Here is a 12,573-nt window from a genome sequence, read left to right as displayed (position 1 = left end):
AAGATAGGTGTTAACTACAGCAATTTATCAAAGTACACCTTTCCCTTACACCCGGCCTGACTCCTGTATGAAAGAAGCTTAATGTCTTCACACTTCCCTCCTCTTCCCTTCTCATCGCAGGTTCCATGCCCTAAAATAGTCAATTGCCTTTGGTGCTCACTTGCGGAAGACTTCAAGAAAACTCTCAGCATTACAGTAAGAGGATTTCTCAGAATATTCTGGGCAACTTTATTTGACTGCCTATATCTACAAGTTACCTAAATCTAGACAGAAGAGAAGTCTGAAGCTTTCACTGCAACCAATGAACACAGTGATTCCCCCTCCTCTCCAACCTGCTTTCCCCATCTCTCCCAGCTCTGTGAACAGCATTACCATCCTCCCAGTTACTCTGGTTAACTCTCCGGCAACCTTGATTTCCTTTTGCTTCACACCCTAAATCCAATCCATTTTTTGTCTGCAACCTCCAAAACATATCCCCAAACTGACCTCTTCTTACCATCTCCACTGACACCAGCCTTGGTCCCAGCCACCATCATTTCTTAACTGAACCACCTGAACAACCTCCTACCTCCAGTCCCCAACACTGTAGCCAAAGTGGGTCTCTTAAGGACATAAGCTGGATCACGTTACTCCCCTGGCCCAAACCGTTATATGGCTTCCCACTGTCATTCAACTAAAGTCTAAACTCCTTACCAGAGTCTGTAAGACTCTGCACCATCAACCCTGTTGATGTTTCAACCCAGGCTGTACTGTGGAACTCCCTGGGGAGCTTTTATAAAACACCAATGTCCAGGCCCCACCCAGGCCAATTAAATCACAATCTCTAGGGGTGGAGCTTTGGCATTGGAAAATTTTTTACGCTCCTCAGATAACCCTAACGTGTAGTCGGGGTGGGAACCACTGACTTCTCTGGTCCTTGCCTCATCTGTCCACCTTCTGCTGCATCACTATGCTGTGTTCACGCTCCTGCCTTCTCTCCATCCCTGGAAGATGCCAACCTCTCATCTGCCCCAGGGCTTCCTTTCCCTTTGTTGTTCCCTCTGCTGAGACTGATTTCTACCCAAATCTCCTCTTACATTCAGCTCTCAGCTCAAATGCCATCTCCTCACCAAGCTCTTCTCTGTCTAAAGCATGGGGTTCCATCTCTTCCCCCTTAGTCCCTGTCCTATTATCCTATCTTCTCCATGGCAATTATCACTATCTGCTCTGACCTATGTGTCTGTCATCTCTCCTCTACTAAAGTGTAAGCTTCAAGAAAGAAAGGACTTTGACCTTCCTCCTCATTTTATCTCCAACACAGGATAGGCAATCAAAAGTTATTTTAAATGACCAGATATAAATACCACATCATTATATATTTAAGAGCCAGCAAGGCTAGAAATAGACTGTCAACAGCAGCGTGTTTTACATCCACCTTATGCTTTTTGTCCTCAGTATGGACCATGCCCTGAACTGCTGACAACAGGAGGACAATCCCCACTGCTGAAGCCCTCTGGAGATGGACGGCAGGTGCCCATCACCAACTCAAGACAAGGAGGTCCACAGCCAGGAGTGGCACTCCTTAGTGCCCACACACGCTGATGAAACTATCTCTGGAGCACACTTAATTCCAGGGTAACAAATGGAGAAGTTTCTCCAAAGGATCATTTACCTTGAGGTGCAGGGTTTCCTGGTACCCTGAGCTGCAGTTAACACACACCCCTGAATTATTTGCATTATTCCTGAGTGGGATGAGGAAGGAAGACGTCTCTATTCAGCCATTCATAAGGATTTCCCTAGCACGGCCCCACCTGAGGCAATGATCACCCTGGACATGTTTGCTTAGGGGTCTTCACAGCAGGACCGGAGAGGTGCCACCAGGCTGTGTCCTGAGGATGCTGGCTACAGGAAACAGGAGGCAAGTGTAGGGACCTGATCAGTCTTTCTCATTCTTTAATCAGTTGCTGAGCCCTGGTCTCAGGCTAGAAGCAGGGTACAGAGATGAGCATGAGACTTTCAACTCTGAGAGGCTCACAGATGTACGTGGCAAAAGCCACAGTCCTCTCTCCCACCGCCCTGGGGAAAGTAACCACAGAGAGCATGATGCAAGTATAGGACAGAGCATCAGGAAGACAGAGGGGGGACTTCCCTGGTGGCGCAGTGGATAAGACTCCACACTCCCAATGCAGGGGGCCCGGGTTCGATCCCTGGTCAGGAAACTAGATCCCACATGCGTGCCGCAACTAAGAGTTCTCATGACACAACTAAGGAGCCCACGTGCCGTGACTAAGGAGCCCACGAGCTGCAAATACGACCTGGTGCAACCAGATAGATAGATAGATAGATAGATAGATAAATAAATAAATAAATAAATAGGAAGATGGAGGAAGGCATTTAAATTAACATGCAGACTGCAAACAGCTCAGGAGCATATTCTATTCATACCTAGGAGGGCTATAAATGCTTTCCTTGGTCTTAGGAAGCCCAATGTCTATCACACAGGCTGGATGATGAACCCCCCAAACTCCTGCCTATTACCCACTGGTTTTACATAAGCCCCACCAGTAATCAGGTGACCCTTGGCTGTCTTTTGTCAGTGTTCCCAGTTTGGGGCCTCACAGTAGGACAGGGTGGCCAGGCTGGCAGAAGCAGATATTCTGGGTCCCCTGTTGGTGCTGTCACATAGCACCAATCACTCACCACCACTCACCCCACCATCAATGCTACTCGATACAGGGTGGCCTTATCTTTCAGTTGGTGGCATATTCTTCTAAATATAGACTTTGAATAAATCCTCAGTTCCTTCCCTTGGCCTCCGATGCCCTGCACGGTATGGGCCCTGCCAGGCACTGGAGCTTCAACACTGAAGGCCAAGGTAGTTGGAGTCTTTATAAAAGACCCGAAGTTTAAGTTACGGGACCAGAGGAGCAAGATAAGCTCAGACAAGGGACCAAGAGTTCCAGAACAAACAGAAAGTGCCTCATTTATAAACCACAATGAAATATCATCTCAGGCCCATTAGGATGGCTACTATATCAACAACAACAGAAAATAACAGGTATTGGTGAGGAAGTGGAGAAATTGGGGTCCTTGTGCACTGTTGGTGGGAACAGTAAAATGGTGCAACTGCTTTGGAAAACAGTAAGGAAGTTCCTCAAAAATTAAAAATGTGATCCAACAATTCCACTGCTGGGTACATACCCAAAAGAACGAAAAGTAGGCCCTCAGACAGATCCTTGTACATCACGTCCATAATAGCCAAAAGATGGAAATAACCCAAGTGTCCATCGGCGAATGAATGGATAAACCAAGTGTGGTACATACATACATCAGAATATTATTCAGCCTTAAAAAGGGAGGAAATTCTGACACATGCTGCAACATAGATGAACCTTAAGGATATTAAGCTAGGTGAACTAAGGCAGTTACTAAAAGACAAATACTGTATGATTCCACTTATATGAGCTATCTAAAGTAGTCAAATGCATAGGGGACAGAAAGTAGGCTGGTGGTTACCAGGGGCTGGAAGGAGGGGGACGGGGCAGGTATTGTTTGCTGGGTACAATTTCAGTTTTGCAAGATAAAAAAAGTTCTGGAGATCTGTTGCACAACAATGTGAATATAACTAACAGTATGGACCGGTACACTTAAAAATGGTTAAGATGGTAAATTTTACGTAATGCGTTTTTTACTACAATGAAAAAAATAAAGGCTCCTCATTTAGGTGATGATCACAGTGACTTTGGTTTGATCAGCACTCTTGACACTTGAGGAAGCGCTTTCACACACATCATCAAGTTCCACCCCAGCAGGAAGGTGGTAAGCCTCGCTCCACAGAGGAGGAATCTGAGACTTGAAGACACCCAGTTACTCACCCACGGATGCACAATGGGTGGGGGGCAGGGCTGGAACTAGAGTGTTGGCCTTCTGTGTCCAGGGCTATCTTCACCACACTGCTCCAACCCAAAACAAGTACTGCTGTGTGGGCAAGAACAGGCCAGCTCAGCCAAGCCTGTGAGGGTACCTACTCATAGCCGTTGTTTCCCAGGAGAGGCAACAGAGGGACATATACCAGAATTAATGGAGGAATATTAATAACTGTGAGTGGACTTGGAAAAATTAACGATGTATAATGTAATTCTTAGAACAATCACTAGAAAATAACAATTAAGAGGCATAGCCAGGGGCTTCCCTGGTGGCGCAGTCGTTAAGAATCCACCTGCCAATGCAGGGGACATGGGTTCGAGCCCTGGTCGGGGAAGATCCCACATGCCGTGGAGCAACTAAGCCCGTGCGCCACAACTACTGAGCCTGTGCTCTAGAGCCTGTGAGCCACAACTACTGAGCCTGTGCGCCGCAACTACTCAAGCTTGCGCACTTAAAGAGCCCATGCTCCGCAACAAGAGAAGCCACCGCAATGAGAAGCCCACGCACCGCAAGGAAGAGTAGCCCCCGCTCGCGGCAACTAGAGAAAGCCCGCGGGCAGCAACGAAGACCCAACGCAGCCAATAAATAAATAAATTTATTAAAAAAAAAAAAAGAGGCATAGCCAGAAACCAATAAATAAAATAAAATTCTAAAAACTATGCGGTTAACCCAAAAGAAGGAAGACAGGATGGATAGAAGAACAAAAAATTCAGAAAGGGCAAACAGAAAACAAATAGTAAACTGAAAGGCCCACAATCAATCGATCAATTAACTACATTAAATGTTCATAGACTCCCCAAAAGGAAGATACTGTCAGCATGGATTAAAGGCAAGATTGACACTACGGAGAGGATGGTAGTTATCAAAAACAACAACAACAAGAGAAAAGAACAAGTGTTGACAAGAATATGGAGAAACTGTAACCCTTGCACATTGTTGGCGGGAATGTAAAGTGGTGCAGCCACTGTAGAAAACAATTTGGTGGTTCCTGAAAAAGTTAAACATAGAATTACCATGTGACCCAGCAATTCCACTCCTAGGTACATACTCCAAAAAACTGAAAGCATAGACTCAAACAGATGCTTGTATGCCAATGTTCACAGCAGCATTATTCACAAGAGTCAAAAGATGGAAATAATCCAAATATCTGTTGACAGATGAATGGATAAGCAAAATGTGGTATAAACACACGACAGAATATCATTCCGCCTTAAAAAGGGACAGAATTCTGATACTGCTACAACATGGATGACCCTTGAAAACATTAGGCTAAGTGAAATAAGTCAGTTACAAAAGGACAAATATTACATGATTCCATTTATATTAGGTACCTGGAATAGGCAAATTCATAGAAAGTAGAAGAGGGACTTCCCTGGTGGCACAGTGGTTAAGAATCTGCCTGCCAATGTAGGCAACATGGGTTCGATCCCTGGTCCAGGAAGATCCCACATGCCGCGAAGCAACTAAACCCATGTCACCACAACTACTAAGCCTGCGCTCTAGAGCTCGCGAACCACTACTGAGCCCACGTGCCACAACTACTGAAGCCTGCGTGCCTAGAGCCCGTGCTCCGCAACAAGAGAAGCCACCGCAATGAGAAGCCCGCGCACCAAAAGGAAGAGTAGCCCCCGCTCACCGCAACTAGAGAAAGCCAGCGTGCAGTAACGAAGATCCAACACAGCCAAAAATAAATAAATAAATAAATAAATTTAAAAAATAAAAATACAAAAAAAGAGAGAAGAGAGGTTACAGTGGTTGGGCGAATGGGGCAATATTGTTTAGTGAATACAGAATTCCTGTTTGGGAGGATAAGAAAATTCTGAAAATGGATATTGGTGATGGTTGCACAGCTCTGTGAATGTACTTAGTGCCACTGCACTGCACACTTGACATGGAACTCCGGTGTGAAGGGTCACACGAGGCAGACCCGCTGCGGCACCTCAGGCTACGCTGTGCTTTTTGTAAAGTAAAGCTAATGGCTCGGTTCCATGTCCATGGGACCAAGAGGATGTCCTTTGCAGCAAACACTCAATCCTCTACCAGAGGTTATATCTTTATAAAAATGAATCTGAGGTAGCACATAGCAAGCAACCACGAATAAGGGAAAAACACGATGACTGGGCTTCCCTGGTGGCGCAGTGGTTGGGAGTCCACCTGCCAATGCAGGGGACACGGGTTCGAGCCCTGGTCCGGGAGGATCCCACATGCCGCGGAGCGGCTGGGCCCGTGCGCCACAACTACTGAGCCTGCATGCTTCAGCCTGCGAGCCACCACTACTGAGCCCATGTGCTGCAACTACTGAAGCCCGTGCGCCTAGAGCCTGTGCTCTGCAACAAGAGAAGCCACCGCAATGAGAAGCCCGCGCACTGCAACGAAGAGTAGCCCCTGCTCGCCGCAACTAGAGAAAGTTCGCGTGCAGCAACAAAGACCCAATGCAGTCAAAATAAATAAATAAATTAATTAAAACAACAACAACAACAACAACAACAAAAAACCCAGTGACTGGGACCAGGGAAAGGCTGAGGAAGCAAACGGAGGTGAACACAGCTGCTAGGGCTGACTCTTCCACTTAGTGCCCTGCTCCCTGGCAACCAGGGCGGAAACGAATGATCTCCTGTCAGAAAGGAGGAAGCATTCCAGCTGCACAAGGGACGCAGTGTGTTTTTAACAATTAGATGCTAAAAGAGTTTAGGTACCTGGGACTTCATATGTGGTGTGAAGCGATGTGATTGCGAGTCTTTTCAGCCACCATTTCCCACATGTGCAGATTTCATATGCTTTCTTCTGATACTAACTTTCAATTCAATTTAAGCTGCAGACCATTCAAGTACAACGTAAAGGGAATTCTGGGAAGGGCTAAGCTCACACAATCTTGGCACTCTGCCTTCTAGCTGTCTAGTTTGCTGTAGAGATGAAACAGAGGATAAAAAAGAATAAATGGAAGGGACATCTCCCTTCAACCAGAGGATGCAAACTAGCCCCCGGCAGCCAAAGATGTGTTTTGTTTGGATGGCAGGGTTTCATAACCGATGCAGCCTTTTTTAAAAAACACTTTTGAATTAATTGCCAGCATTTAAAAATTGTTAGCATTTACAGCTATTCCTATAAAATTAGAAGGTCAGGCAATATCGGGCCCAGCTCTTCCCATGACAGCAATGGGCAGAGTGGCCAGCAGCTGCCCCTTTGGACTTGTCAGGCCATGGTGCTCCACTGTTCTGCCTGCTTTCCTCACCCCATCTGCTGCCCACCGCTGTCAGAGTCTGCAGCTCCTGCCTGGGTGGGCCATCTTTTCCAAACGAAACTTCCCCCAGTGAGACTTCTGATAGGAGCTGGAGAACAGACAGCCCAGGTTCTATTTTTCTAATGAGAACCCAGAGCCTTAGGTTTTTATGTTGCTGTCTGAGGGAAGACCCAAGCACCTGGGAAGTCTGGAAAGGAGGCCAGAGGACATTCATGGCTATGGAAATGACACCTCACCAGCATGCTTTCTTGGTTAAACACATACTAGTGGGCAAAGCAGGTTTTCCTCTTTCCTCTCAGGATCAATTAGACCTATCTCCAGTGTTGTACACAGTAAACCATACCAGAGTTGGTTCATTCTGAATACGGTGTTAAAGGCTGCCTCTACTTTTGCTGAACCCCTTGTAAGAACCCTAACCCAAATAAAAATATACCTAAATAGGCTAGATGTTAGAAATATTCCACTGGTCCTTTGATTCCAAGCAACGTGCATTTACCAGAATGAATCTGCTCCAAAATATGGTCCCAACTTCAAACGTGCTTACTCCTGGGGCTTGGCATTCACTTCCCAGTTAATGGTTATGTGTCTGCCTAGTTTGGAAGCCCCTCATTCTCTTTTCATAATGGTTCTTTTTAAAGCTTTGCCTTAAAATCTGCTCTTCCAGTAAGCCTTCCCCGATTACCTATAGTCTCGTACTTACTTCTTTCTTTGAGGCATCGCATTCCCCATAATTACTTATTACCTGACACATGGACCCTACGAAGTCTGGCTCTGGGGAGCAGGGGCTCTGTTCATCCATCCTTCTGTTCCTAGACGCTCACAACACCGGGCACGGAGTAGTACTCGATAAAGACCGCATGAGTTGAACGCGTAAAGGTAATGAAAGACTTTTTCTAAGCCAATTTTTAAAAGTATCAAGTTTTGTTAGCCTGCTCCCTGACCAAGTGTCATCAACTTGGAAAATGTGCTTGTGGCATGTGAACATGGTCTACAGAACCTCTTCTCACAAAGACAACGTCCACAGCGATGGGTGGGGCTGCAGTAACACTAGTGAGGTCCGTACTTTATTACCATTATAGATGAAATAGGCTTCCGGGGCTGGTCTGGGCAGCTAACACTCCTCTATGATACTGGTTTTAAGGAAGAAGATGTCATGAGTTCCAAACAACCCAAAAAACAATCCAACCTGAGAAGACATGGTCTGCTTAGAAAATAAAGGCTGCTCATCTTAGGAAAGGAGTTCATGAACCTAACAATCATGGGAGCTCATTCTGAGCAAATGTGGTGGATCAATGCCTTTCCATATCTATCTTAAACTCTAAGTCTCTTTTGGGCGCTGAAAAATTACTGAATAGTAGAGTTTGAAGGAAATATTTCAAAGTACCACAAAGTGAAGTGGAGCCATAACCTTTCCCGCTCTCAAGCTTGGTTACTCTGTAAGGAAAGTTCTGGAATGATATTAGGTGGCCTCCTTGGCCACTCGGCCCTGCTAACATTCACAGACAGGCCTTGTTTGACCAGGCTCAGATCCCTGGGAGGAAGCACACAGTCTCCTTAGAGAGCCCCTCGTGAGACAATGTTCGAAACTTCTAAGCCTTCCCTGGGCTTGGTTCTCAGGGATGACCAACATCATGAACCGCTTGGGATAAATTAAGTTGCCCAATTAAAGTAAGGAGAAGAAAAGCAAAAGCAACACAGGGCTTGGGCTGTTCCATCGTCAAGTCAGGGTACTAGTTTCAGTCCTGTCTAACTTTTCCAACCTGGGGACTGGTTTCTCAAAGTTTCAGAATCAGGTTACCAATGATCTGATTCTCCTCTAAAAATTCTCTGCTGCAATATAACTGCCTACTTAGTGCCTCATTCCTAACAAAAATCCAGTTTTCTCTGGACAGGCTGCCTTGCCTTTGTAAAACACTTCTCTCCCACTCTGCAGAAATCATTTTTAGAGAAGGCGGGACTGCTTTCCCTGCCCCGACCCCCCTTTGTCCCCACTGCGAGGGGCTGCTCGACACTTTGGAACATTTCTCCTGAAGCCATTAAGCCTCATGGGCCATTAAGCCAGGAAAATCTGGCTTCAACATTAAACATATTTCATAGTCACAGTCATGCCAAATAGCCAGGTTTCATGTGTAAATTCTTCCTTGGTTGTCCTCCAAAAACTACGCACAAGGAGGAAATCTGTATCTAAATGATTCACACCAGCAAACATGGTATCATATGCTTCCTGCCCTCACTAAGGGTTTAATAGTTCAGCATTGCTAAATTCCACAAAAATAAGAATTTCTCACATAAAACCAGAAAATATCTCAAAACACAGGAGCAGAACCCATCACAGCCTGTGCAAAGGTCCATCAGGTCAGGGATTTTGTTTGGTTTACAGACAATTGCTCCAGACCAGCTTTGCTGTTCCATGAACAGAGTTGGGAAGACAGCCTGCTAGAGGGAGTGCACCCCACAAACGCTAACACGCATGACGCAACGCTGAGCCCATCTCACACATCTGTGCTCGGCTCTACTGCAACACCCAGAATGGTTTGGTCTCAGGGTGTTGTTTCTAAGATGGAGATCTGCAAGATCTCAGTGAACAACAAATACTCTGCTAGCAAGCCAGGGGCTGTAATCAGACAGCTGCTCCCTAAATTCTGCCACCAGAATTACTAGAGACCTCAAAGGAGGGCAGTAAGCAGAACACACCATCCATAAGCATGCTTCACTGTTTAAGCAGGGTGTGTAAAAGCAAAGCCATCTATAGAAACACGGGCGGCAACAACAAAGACAATTGTTTAGCTGTGTGGTCTTGGACAAATGACTTGCCCTCTCTGAACTCTGTCATCCCAGTTTTACAGACGAGGAGATTTACAGGGCCTCCTTCAAGGCTGAGGATTGAACATGAGGATGCATGTAAATGCTCAACACAAAGTAAGTGAACAAAGCATGTTAGTTACGATATGCAGCCTCCCTTTGAACTAGAACTCTCTGCCAAATTACGAAATAGAAATCCCAACTCATAATTCCTACCTTATCTTCGTCTACTTAATTACCTTTACTTTACAAACGATTATGTGACCAGGTTTGAACAGAGGTAATGCAATTTATTTTAAGATGCAGTGTGACACCACCGGGACCTTTCTGCTGTATATGACTGCTTAGGTGAGTCAAAACACTTTCTAAATTGCTGGTTTACTCCTCCAGGCTCTGAGGACCGTGCCCTGGAGCCAGCTTATCGAGGGGACAGCCAGGCTGTGATGAGTGGGGTTTGAAAAGAAAAGAAAAGTGCGTTTTGATGAAGGGAATACTCCTGTTTTCTTAAGTGGAGATTGGCAAATATACTGCAGCAGACTCTGTATATAAAATCCAGCTCAAGAAAACCTCTGGGTTGCTAATGCAAGTTTGTAAATATAGCAGGCATAACGAAATGGCTGCTTTTTAATGATTTCCTACGATGGTGTTTATAAATGGTAGCTTTTTTCCCTACTGAGGCGATTCAATTGGAAAATGGCACAGGAGTAAGAAGAGGCAGCCAACCAGCTCCAATGAACACGCGGGGCAGGGCTCAGCTGGGGCCTTAATCAGCTCCTCCTCCTTGCCGTCCCGGTGCCTGCCCTCCACGGGGACCTGGCAGGTACCGGCCGTGCCCACAGCACTCTCCTCCTGCCCCCTGCTCTTTGCTTGCATCGTTCCCACTTATCCCGCAGCTTTCTGCTTAGATGTGGCTTCTGGCCACGTCTTCTGATGCTCCCACTTGAGGGTGTCGCTAGGGGCCCCTGTCCACCTCCTTTTGTGGTCCCGCTGCCAGTCATTCCCTGTTTCCTTTGCATCCTCCAAAGAACCGTGAGCTCCAGGATGGTGTTCACTGTTACTCACATATCTGGGAGCCTCCTATGAGCGGGCACTGTTACTTGGGTAAACAGGAGAGCCGAAGTCCCTGCCTGCATGGAACCGGCATTCTAGTGCAAGAGACTGATAATAAAGACTGGTGATACATATATAAGGAAATAAATGCAAACACGAGGTATCATCGGGTAGTGCTAAGTGCTGTGAAGAAAAATGAAGCAGGGATGGGAAGGGAGTGCCTGCAGTGTGAGAGTGAGTGACAGCGCCAGGACTCTACCAGGGGGTTGGGGAAGGCCTGTGATGAGAGGACAGCTGACTGACATGCATCAGAGAGGCACGCGTGGATGCAGAAACCCTGAGGCCAGAGATGCTGGTCAGGTCTGAGGGACAGCAAGGAGGCTGTTGTGGCCAGAGCTGGGAAGAAAACAAGGAGAGTTGGGGAGGGACTTCCCTGGTGGCGCAGTGGTTAAGAATCCGCCTGTCGATGCAGAGGACACAGGTTCGAGCCCTGGTCCGGGAAGATCCCACATGCCGCGGAGCAACTAAGCCCATGCGCCACAACTACTGAGCCTGCACTCTAGAGCCTGCGAGCCACAACTACTGAGCCCGCGCGCCTAGAGCCTGTGCTCCACAACAAGAGAAGCCACCGCAATGAGAAGCCCACGCACCACAATGAAGAGTAGCCCCCGCTCGCCGCAACTAGAGAAAGTCTGTGCGCAGCAACAAAGACCCAACACAGCCAAAAATAAATAAAATAAAATTAATTTAAAAAAAAAAGAAAGGAAGAGTTGGGGAGGATGAGGCCTGAGGTGGGGATGCCCAGGTTCTGGGGGCCCTGCAGGCCAGGGTAAGGAGCGGGGATGTCACGCTGGGGGGTGAGGGATTTGAGCGTGGGAGCAGAGTGATCCGATGGCACGTTCTGGGTCTCACGTGCCCAGTCTCCAGCACAGCTCCCGGTGAGCTGCTGCACAGATGAATGAAGGCCTCCTACTGTGGACAGAGAACTTACACAGGCATCGGGCAGAGAGGGTCCCTTCCCCCCAGGAGCCCAGTCTTGTCAGGAATGATACTACCACCAGTTATAATGAACATGTATTTTCACTGAGGGAAAAGATGAAAATAAACAATTAGGGGAAACAAAGCCAGCTCACAGTGCAGACAAGCAGACACTGGCTCCTGTGCGGGCAGCCCGGGCTACAGATGCTCCCTCACAGCTGGAACCCGGAGATGCCCCGCAGTGAAGACGCCCCGCCCACTTGACTGGGGTTTGCCCTCCATTCCCCCAGCTTATTGGATTAAGAAATTTTGTTGGAGTGTGGGTCACTTGCTTCATTTCATAAAAAACAATTTCAGAGAAATGAATGGAGGGATCCGTGTAGGAATGTCTCTTTGCAGTGATCAGAAACTTCTCGGCTGCTCTCACTCGTCTGACTGCCTAAGGCTGGAAGGCTGAGTCCAGAAGCTCGGGGCCACTAGGGTTAGAGGGTATGATGCTGGTATAGCTGAGCCCTTTGGACTTGGGCCCATGGCTGGGCTGATCGCAGGGGCTTGTGTGTGTTGTGACTTAAGGCCCAGGGTCTGGGTTCAGGTTA

At 47.1% G+C, this 12,573-nt stretch overlaps 1 protein-coding gene across 3 annotated transcripts in view; it reads right to left on the bottom strand.

Moving 5' to 3' along the window:
• MCC (MCC regulator of WNT signaling pathway) overlaps window positions 1-12,573 on the bottom strand; it is a gene marked incomplete at its 5' end in the record, with an annotated part of 423,545 nt that overhangs the window by 73,557 nt on the left and 337,415 nt on the right. The window lies entirely within an intron of this gene.

Source organism: Balaenoptera borealis, assembly GCF_965194805.1.
Source record: "Balaenoptera borealis genome assembly, chromosome: 2".
In the NCBI taxonomy this organism is placed as follows: domain Eukaryota; kingdom Metazoa; phylum Chordata; class Mammalia; order Artiodactyla; family Balaenopteridae; genus Balaenoptera; species Balaenoptera borealis.
Note: the sequence above shows the minus strand (reverse complement) of the source record. Positions and strands in the feature narration are given on the sequence as shown.